An 18,928-nucleotide genomic window follows, 5' to 3' on the forward strand; every position below is an offset into this window, starting at 1 on the left:
CTGTGCTCACTCTGAATGGTCATCGAGTCGTGTGCTTGTGAAAAGTATCCTTTTCTGTACATGTTGAAGGTCAACTTAAAAGTTTCAGAAGAAAGAACTAGCAGTGTATTTACAACACGGAAAAATGTGTGCTGTGTGTTTTTTATTATGATTGATTTTAGAGAGAGGAAAGGAGAGGGAGAGAGAAAGAGAAGCATCGATGTGAGAGAGAAACATCAATCGGTTGCCTCCAGTATTTACCCCTACCAGGGATCGAACCCACCACCTGGGTATGTGCCCTGCCTGGGAATCAAACCCTCGACCCCTCCGTGGGGGAGACAATGCTCAACCAACTGAGCCACACGGGCCAGGGCCTGTATGTAGTTTTTTTAAAAAGACACCCAACAGTATTTCAGAGTTTTGTCCCATTAAAAAGGAGTGAGGGCTCTTGTATACAAGCACATGCACACGCACACACGTGCACTTGCACACACACACACACACACACACACACATGAAAAATGTCTAGAAGGCTAGATCTCAAAACATTACTGGTGAGCCATAGTTATTGCTGGGAAATGGAAACACAGATGATTTTTCCAATCTTCTTGCATGGCTCTATTTTCTCTGATTTCCCTAAAATGAACCTACACTACTGACAGAGAAGAATGACCTAACAGTGTGACCTCGGATGCCTGTGAGGCTCTGCATTACCTCCCAGCCCCAGAGCACACACACCCCCACCCCCGCAGGGAAGGTCAGAGATCAAGGACGCTTCTGAGCTGCTGCCGATAGAAAGCTAACACCTTCCTGTGGAAGGAACTAGGGTGTCAGAGTCAGAAAGGCCTGGTCCCGAGCCTCTGATCTCGGTTTCCCTGTGGTGGAATGAGGGTGAACAGAGGTCATGGATGCCCCGGCCTGACAGTGCTCAGGGAAGTTCGGACACAGGCTCCCCCAGGTTCCACAGAAGAAGAAATGGAGGCCCAGGGAGGCTAAGCAACGTCCTCAAACCACCAGCCTGGGACTCCGGGGGACGCCCACAGAGTCCCCACAACCAAGTGTGGTCCAGCGGCCTGCCTCCTGGTCCCGACCTCAGGAAGCGCCCTGACCTCCCTGGGCCTCGGTGTCCCCAGAGTAAAGAGCAAGTTAGGCATTGAACTTGACCTCTGGTAGCCTCCCTCAAACCCCACACCCATCATTCCCATGAAACCCCCATGTGGAAGGCTGTGGCAGGAAAGGTGGATGGCTGACCCAGACAGGAAGTGACCTCATAGGATAATGACAGGCCAACATTCCATCGGGAGCCCCACCTGCTGGTGACCTCCGGGGTCATGGGAGCCAGGAGTGGGTAGGCATACAGAAGCCAAGGAGGAAACAGGATTTACTGAGGAAGGCCAGGCACATGGCAGACCCCCAGGCAGGGAAGTGACTTCATTTCACACTCAGTCCTCCTCGCTTCCGTCCCTGGCATGCGCGGCAGTTAACCCTGAGAGGGCCATGCTTTACCAGGCCCGGCCAACTCCACATGCCAGGGCCAGAGAATCCAGACTCTCTCCTCTCCTCACTCCTAATGGTCCCGATCCACAGATTAGGAAACTGAGGCTCTGAGAGGCTGACAACAGGAAAGGGACTCCGGGACTTTTCCCACTACACTAAGATGCACAGAGAAGGAAGATGTTAACTCAGGAAAGGCTTCCTGGAAGAGGAGCTCAATTAGCTGGGCCTTTAAGGATGAGCAACATTTGATAGATGGGAAAGGTATTCTGGCAAAGAAAGAGTAGAGCCAAGATTCAAACTTGGGCCCAGGTTTATCCCAGCCCATCAGGCAAAACAGTACCTAAAACATAATACCTAATACCTAAAACCTGGCCGTGCAGCTCTCAGCCCTCCGGGTGGTTGCTAGTGGGAGAAGAGCTCTGCCACCTCAAACCTCCAGTGGCAGAGGGACTGGCAGCAAGAAAACACCAGGGCACAGGAGGGGAAGAAAAATATTTTCATGTTTTTCCCTCTTCCTGTTTATCTATCCTCTTGATCCCAAAGCTCCCGGTAGCTAGCTGTTTGTTCAGGGAGAATTCTGCCAAGAGTGACATCCTGCCATTGGCCATCCTGGACCAGGCAGCTCCTGCCAGCCTGTGTTGGGGGCACTGAGGCCCACATCCCCCACGGACCCCTGCCTCGCCCAGGGAGGCTGCTTCATAAAGGAGCTTTCAACAGAAGCTGGGGCCCCGGAAGGAGCACCCGAGCCAGGGAGGTGGGGCTGCTGCCACCGTGTCCTCAGAGCCAGGCGGTACCGATCGGAGCCACTCTCGGCTCCGATCAGCTGCAGAGAGGTGGCAAGAAGGATTCGAGGAAACGACTCTAAGCCTGGCCAGGGCACTGCGCTGGGGGTGGGAACGCATAGCATGGGCTGTGCCACCAGGCAGACATGGCATCCAGTCCTGGCTGACCTATGACCTGCTGTGTGACCTTGGCCAAGTTACTGAAATTCTCTGAGCCTAGTTCCCTTATCTGTAAAACAAGGATAATACTGGAACTTACAGGGATGTGGTGAGGGTAACATGAGGCAACACAGGAGAGGGCTGGCACCTAGTAAATGTAAATAAACATTATTGATTCCCACTCCCACCATCAAGCTGACCCCCTCACTCAACCCTGAAGATCGGAGGTACCTTAGAAATGTGCTCGAAAGAACAATTACTGCCTTAAGAAGGAATGAAATCTGACACATGCCACAGCATGGATGAACCCTGAAGATATTATGCGAAGTGTTTAAATAAGCCAGACACAAAAGGACAAACACAGTATGATTCCACTTCCAGGAGGTGCTGAGAGCAGTCAGCTTCAGAGGCACACAGAAAGGTGGCTGCCAGGGGCAGGGATGGGGGAGGAAGGGTGACGGGGAGTCAGTGTTTAATGGGCACAGAGTTTCAGTTTTGGAAGATTGAAAAGTTCTGGGTGGGGTGGGGCATGGCAACAGTTGTACAACAACGGGGATGTACTTAATGCCGCTGAACTGTACACTTAAAATGGTTAAAAGGGTAAATTTGACGGTATGTATATTTACCTCAATTTAAAAAATTAAGGGCTGATTCGAAAAAAGGTTTTTTAGATGCCCATATTCATTTCTGTCCCTGCCCTTGGATAGTTCACGGTCGAGGTGAGTGAGGCATGGAAAGAGCTAAAGGCTCCACCACCCAGGGAGTTGGTACCATCAGAGAACCAAGTGGTGGGAGCTGAGGAAAGAGACACATGCTGCCTCCGGGGCCTGGGAGGGCTGCGAGAGGAGGTGGCCCCTGAGCCAGGCGTGCACCAGCCCAGACTGAGCCACTGTCCAGGCTCCTTCCAGTACAAGGAGGGTCTGAGCCAGGTAGCTCCATGCTCCTGCACTCCTGCACGCACCAGGAGCACGGCGAGTGGGAGGTGTGCAGGGCCCACTCACGCCTCCCACGCCCATTCACACAGTCTCAGGCCAAAGACGCTGGTACAGCCCCTACATGCCAATCCTGCCTCTGCCTAGCCAGCCCCGGAACCAACATCCAACGAACACCAATGCCTCCTCATCTCTCCCAGCACCTACAACCAAAGAAGGCAAACTGTGGCCTGCCTACCTTCTCCAGGGCCAGGGATGGGGAAGGAGGTGGGTGGCTAAGAAGTACTCAGAGGGCATGCCCAGTGCAAGGAGACTTAGAAAAAAGCCATTCAGAGCCCCCCGACCCCAGCCTAACCACCCACCCTAAAGAATGGGGTGAGAAGCAGCAGGCCAAAACTTGGGGGTGGGAGGTGGGTAAAACCAGGGGTGAGAGGGCCTAGGGGATGGTGTAGATTCCACCATGAGTCACGGCGTGAACCTAGGCAAGTCACCTCCCTTTCTGGATCTCCTGAAGCCTCTTTAGTTTTCTTCTTGGTAAAACAAGGATTCCGCCCCATCACCCAGCAAGAACCCCTGGGTATACAGCCTAGAGAAGTAACTGTGTGAGTCCACCAAAGGACAGGCAAGAGTGTTCAGCAGCTTTTTCATAATCATCAAAACTGGAAACAAGGCAAAAGCACTCTACAGAGGGGGTAAAAAAACATATTGTGGTACGCCCATACACTGGAATATTACACGGCAGTGAAAAGGGACAAACTGCTGATACCAACATTATCACAAATGAATCTTACAGAGCTTATGTTGAGAGAAAGAAGCCAGAAGAAACTAGACTGAAAACAGCTCATACTGTATAATTCCATTTACATAAAGTTCAAGAATAAGACTAATCCTTGGGAAGTCACTCAGTATCATGGCCACTTGAGAGTGTGAGAGGGTCGGGTAACTGATTGGGAAGGGGCTCCAGGTAATACTCCATCCAGGCCACTGGAAATGTCCTGTATCTTTATATGAGCAGGGGTCACACAGGTAATTCATCTGTAACAATTCATCCAACTATGTACTGATTTACTGTCTGTAAATTATATCTCAATTTATAAAACAAAATACAAACAGCTAATAACTCATACTCTGCCTTCCTCTGAGGGATGCAGTGAGGTGATACTGATAGGCTGTATGCAGAAAAGCCACAGAAAGGGTCAGGCTGGAAGTCAGAAGGACCAGGGTTCAAATCCTGATTCTCCCTCTGACAGGATACCTTTTATTCAGGTTTTTTTGTTGCTGTTGACCAGACTTTTTATTACAAAAGTAATTTGTACTTACTGTCACAAGTCAAAGATGAATAAAGGAAAAGTGTATGCCCTTCCCACCCCCTTCCAAGTCCACCTCTTAAGCTTCCTTCTACAAACTTCCTGTCCCCACCCCATACAGAACACAAATACCCCCCTCCCAGTTGATATATATAACTCCAACCCTGTCTGTTGGATGGTGGCATGCCATTTCATTGTATCGCTTCATTCAACAAATAGCTACTAAGTATCCATCATGTCAACCAGAAAGTCCTAGCCATTCATGGAAAGAACAGAGATATTCCAACAAGGCAGAGAAGGGGGCATGGGGGGGAGTAGTCAACAAGAAATGCAACAGAGACACATTTTATACACTGTGATGTGGGCTACAAGATGCTGAGATTAAAAATGAGGAAGGTAGTTGAAAAAAAGGTCATATTTTAGATATGACAGTCACAGGAGGCCTATGCTGATATCGAAAAACAGGAAGGTTTCGGCCACGTGAAAAAGCATGCCAGGCAGAGTGAAAAACATGTGCAAACGCCCTGAGGTGGAGAAAAGGGGGGAACTGAAAGGAGACAGTGTGTTCTCCATTGTGCAGTCCCCAAATCCTTGTGCACACAGCCTTACATCCTGACAATTCTACTTCTTTAGGATGGGCCACCAAAATGTGCACTGCTTAGATAAAAAGGTGTGTGCCTTTGAAAAACTACAGTAGATACTGCCACATTACTTTTCCAAAAGGTTGTAGCATTTCACACAGGAACCAGAATTGCTTAAGAGGGCCAGTTCCCCACAGTCTCATGGGCTCAAGATGTTATCCATCTTTTTCATCTCACCCATGTCAAATCTCTCTACTTCTTTGTCTGTAGAGGAGGGTAAATGACAGTTCCTCCTCCTCAGGATGCTGTGAGGTTTAAATGAGTAATAAACCCATCTAACCTGCTGAGCCCTGCGCCTAGCACAGAGCGAGGCTCAGCAAATGGGAGCAGGCTGTTACCGTAATTTTTGTACATGTTCCAGGAGGCAGTAACTGCCAATTCCATCATTACTAGGCTACAAGGCGAACGCCCTGAGGGAAGCTTTGAAGGCCCAGGCTCACAGGTGTAGCATGGCTGCCCCTGAACACAGGGGTAACGGGGAGAAGGGAGTGAGAACTCTAACTCAGCATGAGAGCACCTGGCTGGGAGTCCAGAGATCAGATTCAAGTCAACCTTTCTGAGGCTCAGTTTCCTCATCTATAAAATGGGCTAATTCATTCCCTCTTCAAGCAGCCATTCTGCAAACATTTCTGAAGGACCTACTGTGTGCAAGGCTTTATTCTAGGAGCTGACAATACAGAACAAAAATTCCTCTCTCAGACATACTAACTGGAGAAACAAACTATACAAATTAGTCAGGTATATCAGAAGGCGATACATGATAAGAAGAGGGTTCTGGAGATGAGGTATGAAATGTTAGATAGGGTTCCCAAGGGAGGCTTCACATTTGAGTAGAGACCTGAAGGAAGTGACACGGCAAGCTACATGGCTCTCTGGAGGAAAAGCATCCAGGTTGAGGGAGCAGCCTGTGCAAAGGCCCTGAGGTGGCATGTTCCCAGTGTGTCAAAGAAGCCATGAGGTAGCCAGTTTGGGTGGAGCAAGGAAAGTGAGGGGGCCAGTATTAGATGGGGGTGTCTGGGAGGTCACAGGGGTGTCACTGTGACTTAATGGGGAGCCACTGGGGGCCTGAGGCAGAGAAGCGCCTTGATCTGATTTTGCATTCTAACAAGATCACCCTGGGCTGCTGTGTAGAAGAGTCTGTACGGAACAGGGAGGATGCCAACGGACCTGCCAGGAGTCTACTGCACTAGTGAAGTGATGCGGTGGCCTGGACCAGCAGCGCGAGGAAGGTGAGAAAGACGGGCTCATCGTGGGTCCCTCCACTCTTCACGGCACGCCATTTCTGAAGACTGAGAGACACAGAGGAACCATGGGCAACTTAGGCGCTGGGCCTGAACAACTGGAGGGATGGGGTTGCCACTGAGATAGGACAGACTGAGGGGGAAGTGTGAAGAGAGCACTGAACAGACAGACAGACAGCCATGCCTCGCCCTGGCTGCAATCTCAGAAGGAAGCAGCAGGCCCTGGAGACCTGCAACAAACGAGGACCTGCTTTCTAGGCCTGTGTGGGCCATTATGGAAGACAATTGGAAGCATAGAAAGGGAAAAGTGAACGAGAGGGCAAGTCAGTGTGGTATATTTGACCTGCTACAAGCTCTGCCATCCACAGAGCCCAGGTCACGGTCAAGGCTGCTGTTCGCAGGCCTGCGTCACAGGTGGGGAAATTGAGGGAACTGAGTTCTACAGTGAGCACCTCTTGTTTAGAAGCCAGAAAAGCCAGAATGAGCTAAAGGGGTGGGTGTGGAAGGCAGCCAGCCAGCCCATCTGGTTCCTACAGCTCCCACCTACCACCCCAACAAGGACCATGGAGCTGGTGCCCAGCATCCCCAACACCCAGGAAGTCTGCAGGACCCCAAGAGGCAAAGCAGGACTCTGGGTTTTCCAGGGCCAAGAACATGACTCCATCCAGACTCCATGGATGTCTGCTTTGGTATCTGTGAGTTCTTTTTTTAAAATTGGGGTTTAATTCACATACCATACCATTCACAATGCTATGCAACCATCACTTCTATCTAATTCCAGAACATCAAACTCAAAAAGGTAACACAAAATTACCATATGACCCAGCAATTCCACGTCCAGGTATATACCCAAGAGAGTTAAAAACAAGTATCCAAACAAATACTTGTACACCCATGTTCATAGCAGCACCATTCACAATAGCCAAAGGGAGATAAAACCCAAATGTCCATCAACTGATGAATGGATAAACAAAATTCGGTGCGTGAATACAATGAATTATTATTCAGAATTCAGCTATAAAAAGGAAGGAAGCACAGCTACATGCTACATGCAGATGAACCTTGATAACATTATTCCCAGTGAAAGAAGCCAGACACAAAAAGTCACATATTGAGTAATTTCATTTATAAGAAATACCCAGAACAAGTAAATCTGCAGAGACCAGACTACAGATTAGTGGTTACCAGGAGCTGGGAAGAGGGGTAGGGGTGGAGGGAGCTGGAGTGGCCATTTAATAGATACAGCGTTTCCTTTTGAAGTGATGAGAGTGTTTTGGATGTTCAACATCACTAATCAAGGAAATACAAATCAAAACTAACTACAAAGTGATATTACCTCATTCCTTTCCTGACTATTATCTAAAGGAAAAAAGAAAAAATGATAACAACTGTTGGCCAGGATATGGAGAAATTGGAACACTTATACACTGTTGACAAGAATGTAAAATGGTGCAGCCACTATGGAAAATAGTACGAAGGTTCCTCAAAAAATTTAAAATAGTACGACCATATGATCCAGCAATCCCCACTTCTGGGTATTTATCCCACTCTGAAATCAGGATCTCAAAGAGATATTAGTCACCCATGTTCACTGCAGCACTGTTCACAGTGGCGAAGAGATGGAGGCAAATCTAATGTCCATCATATGTATGTGTATATATATATATATACACACACACACACACATATGCAAAAGTAAGTTTACAGTTGTATTTATTTGATTACAACTATAAACCTACTTTTGCCCACCTCATGTGTGTACCTATACCATTTTATTTATATATATGACTGAATATATATATCTTAACTTATATATATATCTTATATATGATTCTGCAATATGCTACAACATGGATGAACCTTGAGGACATTACGCTAAGTGAAATAAGCCAGTCACGGAAAGACAAATACTGCATAATTCCATTTATATGAGAAATCTAAAGTAGTCAAATTCATAGAGACTCAAAGAATGAAGTGGTGGTTGCCAGGGATGGGGGGGGGCAGGGAAAGTGGGGAGTGGCAAATCAACAGGCATAAAGTTCCAGCTAAAAAAGACAAGTAAGTTGTAGAGATCCACTGAATAACAGTGTCCCTGTAGGCAACAGTCCTGTATTGTACACTTTAAAAAAGTGTTAGGAAGGCAAGTCTCAGGTTAAGTATTTCTACCACAATAAAAATTTTAAAAATTAAATGTTTTGGAATTAGATAGTGGTGATGCCTGGTTGCCCAATATTGTGAATGTACTAATTACCACTGAATTGCACACTTTAAAATAGTTCATTTTTACATTATGGAATTTCACCTCAATTTTAATTAAAAACCCTGGGTCATTGGAATAATGCACTGCCATGCAAGTTTGGGCTCCAGTCCTGTGTTTACAATCTGGTTCCTTCTCTGTGAAGGCCAAATGACATCATCGCACACAGCACAAAGGTTGTGGTTCAAACAGAAGAGGGGCTGGGGGAGAGAACAAAGCCACCCACAGCCCATGCAGCCTGCGTGTACCCCATTCAAAGGCCCAGCCTCTTAGCAGTTGGGACCATGTTCATGTTCATGTTCATGTTCATGTTCATGTTCATGTTCAGAACATCTGCGTGAACTGAGCAAAGCCCATCTCTGTTTGTGCAAACTCCTGATTCCCACAAGCAATGGGTTTAAGATCTACATACACAGATTCAATAACACCACTATCCCGCCCTCATCTTCAATCAAACAAGCCAGCTTTCCAGGTACCAACCGATGCACTATTAAAACAGACATTTGGGGATTACTCACTGGCAGCTTGGGCTCAAATGTGAATAATCAGAATTATCCCAAACTATCCAACCAACCCAATTTTATTAATGCCACTCTGTATAGCAGGCTCAAGTGACAGGAACTGGGAAACAGAAGAGGCCCGAGAGCACACCTCCCTACTATCAGCCCAACACTGGCAATGGAATTGCTATTTACATCCTTCCAATCAATTAACATTATTCCTTTGACATGGATTGGCTTTCTGGTTTGATTAGTATTTCAAGTTCCTTTTATAGTTATGTAAAAACTATGTAAATCTAAGGCACTTTATCTAGTTTTATATTTGTACACATTTAAGTTAGATCCCAATAAGAAAACTTAGTGAGGCTTTTTTTTTCCTTTAAAAGGGAGTCCACAAAAAACAAACAAACAAAAAACATGCTGTATGATTCCATTTACAGGAAATGTCCAGAAGAAGCAAATCTATGGACACAGAAAGTGGATTAGTCGGCTGGGGGTGGGGAGTGACAAGTAAGGGTACAGGGTATCTTTCTGGGTCAATGATAATGCTGTAAAATTAGGCTGTGGTGACAAATGCACAACTCTGAATATACTAAAAGCTACTGAGCTGTATGTTTTAAATGGGTGAATTGTATGGCATGTGAATTATATCTCAATAAAGCTATTTTTAAAAGGGGGAGTCTACATACTACCCAGGTTTGAGCAGCACTAAGCTAGAGAAATCACAGAAAACAAGCCCACCTATTAATAGCTTCTCTCCCAGGCCCACCAGTCTCTCCCTCCCCTTACACCATCCCCAAGGGCTCAGAGGAGGAGGCGAAGGTGAAACCCTAAGTCGGCAGACACGGCCATCCCGGGTGAGCAGGGGGCTGCCCTGGAACACCACACAGGACTCCAGTCTCCTGGAACTCACTTCACACACTAGTAAGACACGATTTTAAATTACTAAACCAGGAAAAACTTAAAAATGATGAAAACCACCAATGTTAGTTAAGTGTACAGGAACTGTGAATCATTTTTACACGATGGCAGTGTCAAGGAAAGGAGAATGACATTAGATTCAGAGCCTCTGTGACCCAACTGGGGTCAGGGTAGAGCCAGGAGCGTGGGAATCTGAGCACCGGCAGCCCCTTCCTTAGGAGGCTGGAGACATCCCCACCCTCCGCCCACACACACTGGGCAAAGCCTGCCACTAAAGACAGGGTCCCATCAGTGGGACCCCAAGCAGTTTCCTAGAAGGGTCTGCGTCCACAAGGGGCAGCCCCACTACAGCAAGAAAGGAGGCCTCAGGGTCTGCTCTCTGTCGACTCAACAGATTGCTCTCTCTTCAGGCCTATTCCTTCCAGGGGCACTTCGAAGAGACAGGAAGAGGAAGCCCCTGCTGCGAGCAGCTGGGTGAGAGGCAGTGGAGGAATGCCGGTCCACCCAGACACCAACTTGTCTGCCCTCATGACAGAATGATCCCTTTTATCCCAACGCCTCCCTCCTCCAGAAACCTACTCTGAACTGACCACCCCCAGGAAGCCCTCATTCTGTCTCCAAGAAGCCTCACTGAGCCCCAGCTCAGAGCCAGGAGGAGATGGGCACCCCCATCTCCCAGTCCTCAGCTCAGGGGGATGGTTCCCAGGAAATGTGCCCAGAACTCCGGTGGCAGTGCTGGGGACCGATGGCCAAGTGAAAAAGCATGTCCCAGAGCCATGGACCAAGTGTGATCCCATTTATATTCCCAAATCAAAAACTACACAAAGTCACATAGAGGCACAGAGAAAAGACTAAGGGCTATTCAGCAAGTGCTGACAGTGTTAACCTCTGGCAAAGAGAGAAAGGAAGGAGGGGAAAGGGGACTTTTTACATTTTACTCTCTATGAAGCTACTACTTGAATCCTTCATAAAGATAACTGCTTTACATAATTGCTTAATTGAAAACATTTTTAAAGGCAAGGTGGGCGTCCATCACCTGGGAACTTGCTAAGCAAGCTCCCTCCATACACAGGAATACTACTCGGCAGTAAAAAAGGAACGCAGTGCTGAAACATGCGGCACCCTGGGCACGTCTCAAGAAATCATGTTGAGTAAAGAAGCCAGACATAAAAGACTACCTATTATATGGGTCCATTTATGGGGAAATCTAGAAAAAACAAAACCATAGTGACAGAGAGGAGGTAAGCGGGCCTGGGACCAGGGTGGGAGTGGTGACTGACTGCAACGGACAACAAGAAACCTTCTGGGTGATAAAAGTGTTCTCAGACCTGACTGAGGTGGTGGCTACACATCCGTGACATTCACCAACACTCACCCAGCTGTATACTTAGAATGGGTAAATTTTATGGTACATATACCTCAATAAAAAACGTTTTTTTAAGTAGGTAGAAGAGGGAATAGGGAGTAACTGCCTAATGGGTATGGGTTTTCCTTTGGGGTAAGGAAAATGCTTTAAAAACTGATAGAGGAGACGGTCACACAGCATTGTAAATATACTCAATGCCACTGAGTTATACACTTGAAAATGGTTAACTTTATGTCATGTAAATGTCACCTCAGTTAAAAAGTTTTAAAGGTAAACAAGGAAAAAATTATTATACCCATTTTGCAGATGAGAAAATTGGGCTCAAAGGAAGCAGTCCACTGCCAGCCCTGGGCTCACCTACCTGTGCCTCAGCCTGGTTTAGAGCTCAGTAGAGGCCTGCCCTGCACCTCCCCCAAGGGCTCTGCAACTCTGGGGCCCATCTCCAGGGAGGGCCCTTCTCTCTGAGGCATTTGGAAACCAGAGCTTCCCCACAGGTCTCGGGTGAGCCAGCAGAGCAGCACCTGCAGCAGACTCCCAAAGTCCATGACAGGGCTTCGTGGAGGGCAGGGAGGGAACACCCACTCAGAAGGTGGTCAAACTAAGGTTAAGCAACACGGGGCAAGGCTGCGTGTGTGGAGGGTCCCCCATCAGATGTAGGCGGGATGAGGTCTTTTAGGCCCTCCCAACAGGGCCCTGGGGCTCTAATGGAGGCTGCTCCTGGAGAGTGAAGAGGTCAGCACCAACCTCAGGGGCCCCAGGAGGAAGGACTCAGTAACTACAGGGCAGCAGTCAAGGGGCAGATCCACCAGCCACTTTGTGACCAGCAGGAGAGGGGTTAACTCCTCCATGGGGTCTACAATTCCAGGAAAAGGAAAAGGGGAGGAGAAATTCCCCCTGTGCTTTCTAAACAGAATCTTCAAAACACCCAAGTATTCTCCCCCCCCCCCCCCCCTCCGTCCATCACTGTGGGGTGCAGGACAGAGGCCACACACCTGCAGACAGGCCCTGGGCTGAGCAGGCTGCAGAGGCTGGTGCGGTCCAAGGTCATCTGAGGGCACCCATCTCTCCCCACTGTGCGCTGACCCAGCCTCATGGGTTTCTCATGGGTTTCTCATGGGCGAGGGCGGGAAGCCCAGTAGTGGACCCACAGACCTCCCAGAACCACACCCTCCCTCCTCCTGGAATTTCCTAAAGCCCTAGCTCCCTGGGAATCTGCAGGGTCATCAGCGACACACCCAATTCCCAGATGCTTCCCGCTGCCAGCCATGGGTATGTAGGTAACCCCAGATGCCCCCTGTCTCTCTCATAGAGTACCCCAGACCAAACAGGGGTCCCTCTCATAGCTATATCAGTTACAGGAAATATATAAAAACAACTTGTGAAGTCTAGAAATTCACTATTAGACATTCACTCCTTAGGAAAGGCTAAGGAGTTTTCAAAGGCTTCAGTTCATTGAAAGGAAGGGAAGCAGAATTTATTAACCCATGGGTGTCGTGTATCTTGACTAAGGGCAAAAATAGGCATGTTGGTCTTGGGGCAGGAGGATGTCTGAAGCCCCAGCTCAAAATGAGGGGCCCCAGGGAGGGCTGATAGCATTTATAAGAGGGCAAGGGAGGTCTCCAGAGAATGGGGCAACAGAATGTGATCCCTAAAAGGAGAGAGGATTCTGGTGGGCCTCCAGCCTGTGTCCTAAGGGGGAAACTAGGGCTACCTCAGAGCCCAGAGTGGAAGGGACAGAGCCCCAGCATGCAGGGTCTTTCCCAGTAGTCCAGGAGTGCTGAGGGTGGAACCCCTCCCCAGATCCACGGATCTGTCCATGACCCCTATACATACCAAGCTGCGTCACACCTTTGCAAGGGCTGTTCTTTCTGCTTGGGAAGCCTTCCCTCGCCCTTGCAAACACCTGGCCATCCTTCAAAACCCACCTGAAGTATCACCCTGGCCCCAGACAAGCCATTCCCTCCCTCCAGCTCCACCCACAGCCAGCAGAGACCCTGCGGAGGTACCAGTCGGGTACAGCATAATGTACATATGGGCCTCTCTCACCTGGCAGGGGCTGAGTCTCACTCACCTCTGGTCCCCTGCATCTCATACTGAACCCCGGGCCAGAACCTGAATCAAGAGGCATCCCGGTGCCTTCCCACCATGAGACACTGTGCAAGCACCCTAGCCTCTCCAGCCTGACAGATCCCTCCCTTTGCTGAGAGAATGGTGATAACAGAAGCGCCTAAAGTTTACTGAGCATTTACTATGAGCCATGAGCTACCACAAGCGCTCTCCATGCACTACCTCCTTCCATCCTTGAGACATTCTTATAAGGGAGTTACTATCATTAATCCTGTTACATAAGGGAATCAGGCACAGAGAGGTTAAGCGAGTTGCCCAGGGGCACACAGCTAGTGAGGGAGAGACCCGAAATGTGGGCACTAGTGGTGTGGGTTCCAGATCCATTGGAGAGGCAGGAAGATGACCCAGGGGGGCAGTTGTCAGGACAAGCTCTGCATGGAGGAGGAACCTTCTCTTCCTCAGGTCCCAGCCAAAGACCTAGGAAGAGCAGCAGTGCCTCCTCCCAGACTGAGCCTGCTGCTCCCAGGCCCATCCCCATTCTGAGTGCCAGTTACAGGAAACATAAAAGGCCCATCTGCAAGCTCCTTGGCCCTGGACCAGGGAGGTGCACAGCTGCCCACTGGAAGGCAGAGCCATGATTTGGGGCTATTCTTAGCAAACCACTGGCTCCCCTCCCAGAGGCCCAGAAGGCGGCAGGCCCAAGCTTCCATACACCCTGCCTGCCATTTCCTGACACTGTGTGGAGGTGCCAAAGAGCTAAGGAGTGGCTGGTGGGCAGGGGTGAAGACAAAGCCCTCCAGCTTTCAAATAAGAGGCACCTGCATGCCCAACCTTCCCAGAGCCAGGCACCTGACGGCTGGAATAGCTCTGGACAGTTCTGGGCACAGGCTCGAGATCAAAGCTCCATCAACCGAGTACTCACTGGGTGCCAGACCCGGGACCACAAGCTTTCCATGGATTATCTGCCATTTAACCCTCACAACACCTCCAAGGGCTATAGGTTACTGGGCTCACTTTTTAAATGAAGAGTTTCATTTTAAATGAGTTATTTAAGACATTAAGTAACTTGCCCAGGGTCATACAGCAAATTAATGTCAAGCTGTATCTAGACTCTGGGCTGGCTCCCAGTCTCCAGGGTGGGCAGAAGAGGGAAGACTGCAGCCAAAAGGTAGGAGGCCCCCTTCCCTGCCCAAGACCAGGGTTTGGGAGATGTGCAGTGTACACCAGAGAACAGTTTCATCAAAGACCCCACAGTATGGCTATACTCCCCCACCCCCGCCCCAGGGATGGTCCCTTCCATGCCAGACATCCTCAGGCTTGGGTTTGAGAGTCCCAGCCAGAGTCCTCCCCCACCCAGGACATACAGCCTCACTTCAGTAAACTTCTGAAGACTCACGGAAGATGAGACTGAAAGGTTCAGGGAGCCCCTACTCGTTCTTAAGGCATGCATCCAACCCTGTTACTAGAGAGTAAGGAAGTCAAATGATTCTCAGAGCAAAACAGAGACTACCGAGCCCTTTGGGGGCTTCAAACCCCAGAGTCGGGGTCTAGAAAGGAAGCCGCAGCACAGGGGACCTGCACTATCACCCCAAACAGGACCAGTTCCGAGCACTGCTGCCACACGGAGTCATGGGGATCACTGAGTACTACATCTCAGTACCCACCTCTGTGCGTGTCCGGGCCTCTGCCATCAGGTAGCTCAGCAGGTGTATGTGTGTGTGTCCCTGGGGAGCCCACAGCCTTCTCCATGTCTGCCCAGGTACTCGAGCCACTTCTATGTGGCTCCATCCATGTCTTGTGCCCATGAAGGTCAGCTGACATCCACGTGGGTAGCCCAAATGTCTGCCCACTTACACGTCTGCCTCCCACATGGGGAAGTTCAAATCTTCATGAAGGTGCAGATCTCTCTACATAGTGTCTGTGGCCCATGTGTGGTCCATGTGTCTGTGTTCACATTGTCTGCCCCTATATATGTATTGCCCACCTCCACTGTCTTCCTGTCTGTCTCCATTATGTCTCTATCCAGTGTCTGTCTCTGCCCCGGCACTACAAACCTGAGTACGCATACATCTCTGCTCACAGAGCATTCCTCACCTGTGCCGGGTGACCCTGTGTGTGCCACTTGTTCGGAGGTGGATGGGCATGTTCACCCAAGTGCTCACAGTGCTGGCCCAGGGCTGCAGGGTGAGCTCAGCAACTCCCACTCCCAGAACATGCCAAGGCTACGGGTACAAGCACACTACCACCCCCACAAAGTGTTCCAGAAAAGCAGAAACCGGCCAGGGATGTTGGGGGAGGGGCAGAGCCCCAGACACAACAGAACCTCAGATGTGAGGTCAGTGCTGCCCCAGATGCCTCCCACCTCAAGCCAGCCCTGCCCAGCCCACCCACCTCTAACACCCCAACTCCAGCGCCGATGGCCAGTGACTGGGAGAGTGCCTGTCTGCACTCACAGGAAACAGTGTCTGGTCAGGGCCTCCTCCAGCCTTCCAGCCTCATCCCCAGCCCCCAGCAATAGAGGCTCTTCAGAAAGGAAGTGAGGACTTCCTCCCTGCTGGCCTCTGAACCTCCAGTAAGGATGGATCTATACCCCAAACCTCAGAGGCCCCAGGCCAGCTGGGAGAGCCGGTTGCTTAGCCTGACCCCAGAAGTCAAATGAGTTTCTTCAGAAATCTACCATCAGGAAAAAAAACACCCGGAGGTGGGACTAGGGGCACATATGTATATGCAGAAGAATTTCCTGGGCCCCCTGCTGCTCCCTGTCCCTGGGGGTGGTGAGAGGTCCTCATTACTAGAAAGGTAATTAGGAAGGATAGGTATGGAGCTGAAACATTTTAAGCATATTTTTGTGATTGCTTGAGAACTGGATCCCAGCCCCCTCCCCCCAAACAGCCTACGTCACTCATTTAGCAAGGAATCATATGTAGTCTCTTGGCATTCCCACTATTATTACTAGTCCAGGACTGGTATGGAAACCCCATATCAGGAAACTGGTTGATGTCTTATCTTCCCTGATGGGGCTGAGCCACAGGGGACAGAACCCTCCAACTCCTCCCACCACTGCCATCCTCCCAGGCAGAGCCCAGTGCCTGGCATTTAAGAGGTGCTTGGTCACTGGGTCTGGTTGCTCTGCATAAAAGCCCAGGAGTTAGTAGCTGGGCCTCTGGTTGAGAAAGTAAAGAATCCCAGAAGCTTGCTGAAAGCAGGAAGCTTTCTTCCACCTCTGACTCCCCATGAGATAAGAACATGTTCCAACCATCCAGGCCACTTTAAATGGGGCGCAGCAGGTCTCCCACACACCATACTCTGCTTTCTGACAGGTCGCTCGCTGCCTCTTCAGGAAAAACGTCTGAAGATGAAAGGGAAGCTCTCCTGGGAGACCCAGGCCTACAGAGGGAAAGGGCCAGAATGGCCCAGAATCGGAGCTTGTGCCCACTGGTACCTCTGGGCTCTTCCCCTTCCTTAGGCCTCAAGGCCCCTAAATATGGGCCCGGGGGACCCCAAGTGTGGATCAGGAGACAGCTTCCCTCCCGGCAACTACGCAGGAAGCCCGGCTCAGGGGCCACCCCTAGCCCTAGCCACGAAGAGTGGAGGTGTTGCCAGCCCACGTCCATCCAAGAGCAAGGAAAACCTCCGGAGAGGGGGTCGCCCAGAGCGCGACAAACAAAACGACCCAATATCTGCTCACTGTTTAGTACGCGATGTCCCGCTTGTCTCCCCGGCACCAATCCCGTGCGAGTCTGGGTGGGGGCCCATCTCCTCTCCTGGGAGCCCGGAGTGCGCGAGCTCCAGGGGATGGAGAGTGGGTGGTCGGAGCGGCCTGGGCGCGGAGGGGGGGGATCCCCAGTCTGCCCTCCGGGATTCAACGGTACCTGCCAGCCTGCGGTCGGCGCGCTGCGCGGGGGCTGCGGGCGCCCAGTCAGGCGGCGGCTGGGCGAGCCCGCCTCGGGCTCCGGCTCGCTGCTCCCAACTTCCCCAGCCCATCCGTGGGCAGCGGTGGCTCCGGAGGCGGGCAGGCCGGGCGCGAAGAGGCGAGGCCACCAGAGCAGGAGCCCACGCTCGCGGGCGGTGGGAGCTGCGCGACCCAACCCCGGCGGGCCGATGTGGTCCCGGCGCCCCGAGCCCCCAGCGCAGAGGGGCGGGCCTGCCTGGGCCGCCAATCACCGCTCCCCGCCACCGTCCGACCAGCCTGAACCCCGGCCCCAGCCGACGAGGAGGCGGGGGGCTCGGATTTAAAGACACACTCACCCAAGCAGCGTCCGGATAGGCGTCCAGAGCCGCGGCTCCGGGGCCGGGAGGGAACGGCTGGCCCCACCTTCCCCGGCCCCGCTTCCTCCTTCCGCCCTCCCACCCAGCTTCAGGAGGAAAAGTTTGGGGCGGGGGAGACTGCCTGGGAAGCCAGTTCCTCTTCCCCTGTCATTAATTCGGTTCGTTCTGGAAGATACCCAAACCCTACATCCAGCCTCCCTGGCTGGAGAAAGAAGCCAATGCTGTCGGCGCCACACCCCCTGCTAGACACCAGCTCCCCGGGAGACCGGCGAGCCTGGGCTTTCCTCGCCCCGCTCTGCCTTTTAAAGCCAGGCGGGCCTTACTGTGCTGTGCAACCCGATCTAGCAGATTGCCTTCTCTGGGCCTCAGCCACTCCTAGTATCAACGCGAGAGCCATGGAAACCCAGTGAAACGCAACCCTCCTCCCCCCCCCCCCAGGCGAAAAGGGAAGATCGGGCAAGAAACTTGGAAGGGAAAGGGGTCCCTCTGTCCCCACCCCTTGGCTACGGTCGTTGACACTCACAATCCCCGCCCCCCAGGGGAGCTGGCCAGGGCCTCCCGCGCCGCGCGGGGTTCTCACTGCGCCGCGGCGCAGCCCACCGGGCGCGCAGCAGCCCTGGGCGCGCCCTCTCCGTGGGCATCCACGTGCGCTCACTCTCTACCGTGCCTTCCTCTCCGGCGACGGGCTTTGTTGTGGTTGGTGAGTCACTTCCTCTTTCCGCTCCACACTTCACCCTGGAAATCCTTCTTCCTCACCTGTCACTACCTGCCTCGCCCCCAGTCAGCGCTAGAGCGGGAGGGAATGGGACCCGGGTCTCCCATAATGAGGGCAGCTCAGGTTCACTCTGTCCAAAGTGAGACCAGAAAGCGCTGGGCTGGGAGACGGACACTCGGCCCCGCAACCCTCCCGAGCCCTAAGAACATACAGAGCAGAGAAATGGCTGTTATTTGTGGTGCTCACCAGGTCTCCAGCACCCAGGTCTCAAGTGCTTCACCTGGATGATTTTATG

General features: G+C 51.2%; 1 protein-coding gene across 3 annotated transcripts in view; it reads right to left on the minus strand.

The window, feature by feature from the left end:
- PALD1 (phosphatase domain containing paladin 1) overlaps positions 1-17,984 on the minus strand; it is a 75,303-nt gene extending 57,319 nt beyond the window's left edge. The window contains exon 1 of one of the 3 annotated variants that reach the window (XM_016198341.2): positions 17,898-17,984. The gene's annotated coding sequence lies outside the window, so the exon portion shown is untranslated. Of the gene's footprint in view, positions 1-17,337; positions 17,413-17,521; positions 17,835-17,897 lie in introns of those variants that run through there. The other 2 variants (XM_087824369.1, XM_016198340.2) reach the window with 2 other exon arrangements.
- Between the last annotated feature and the right edge of the window lie 944 nt (positions 17,985-18,928).

This window comes from Miniopterus natalensis, chromosome 14, assembly GCF_054644295.1.
Source record: "Miniopterus natalensis isolate mMinNat1 chromosome 14, mMinNat1.hap1, whole genome shotgun sequence".
Lineage (NCBI taxonomy): Eukaryota > Metazoa > Chordata > Mammalia > Chiroptera > Miniopteridae > Miniopterus > Miniopterus natalensis.